Source organism: Eimeria mitis, genomic scaffold, assembly GCF_000499745.2.
Source record: "Eimeria mitis Houghton genomic scaffold, Emh_scaff6083, whole genome shotgun sequence".
NCBI lineage: Eukaryota > Apicomplexa > Conoidasida > Eucoccidiorida > Eimeriidae > Eimeria > Eimeria mitis.
Genome location: NW_013574300.1, coordinates 1 through 274, shown reverse-complemented (window position 1 = coordinate 274; position 274 = coordinate 1).

Below are 274 nucleotides of genomic sequence, written 5' to 3'. Positions count from 1 at the left end.
ATGCCGTGTTGGCGTTCAGTCTTGTGCTGCAACAACAGGTAGACACACCAGGTATCAACACGCGAATCAGCGCGGAGCCCCGTTCCTCGGCCAACGGCTTGATAGTAACTTTCGCACCACTTGCAAACTGGAGCGTCTGCGCGTTGGGCCCAGCCTCCTTCAGCCTCTGCACTACTGGGGGACTTTCTGCCGCCCGGCGTCGTAGGACCTCCAACTCCTCATTCGTTAGCAAGTACTTCGGGGTCTGCTCACACAGGCAAATAAGACGACAATC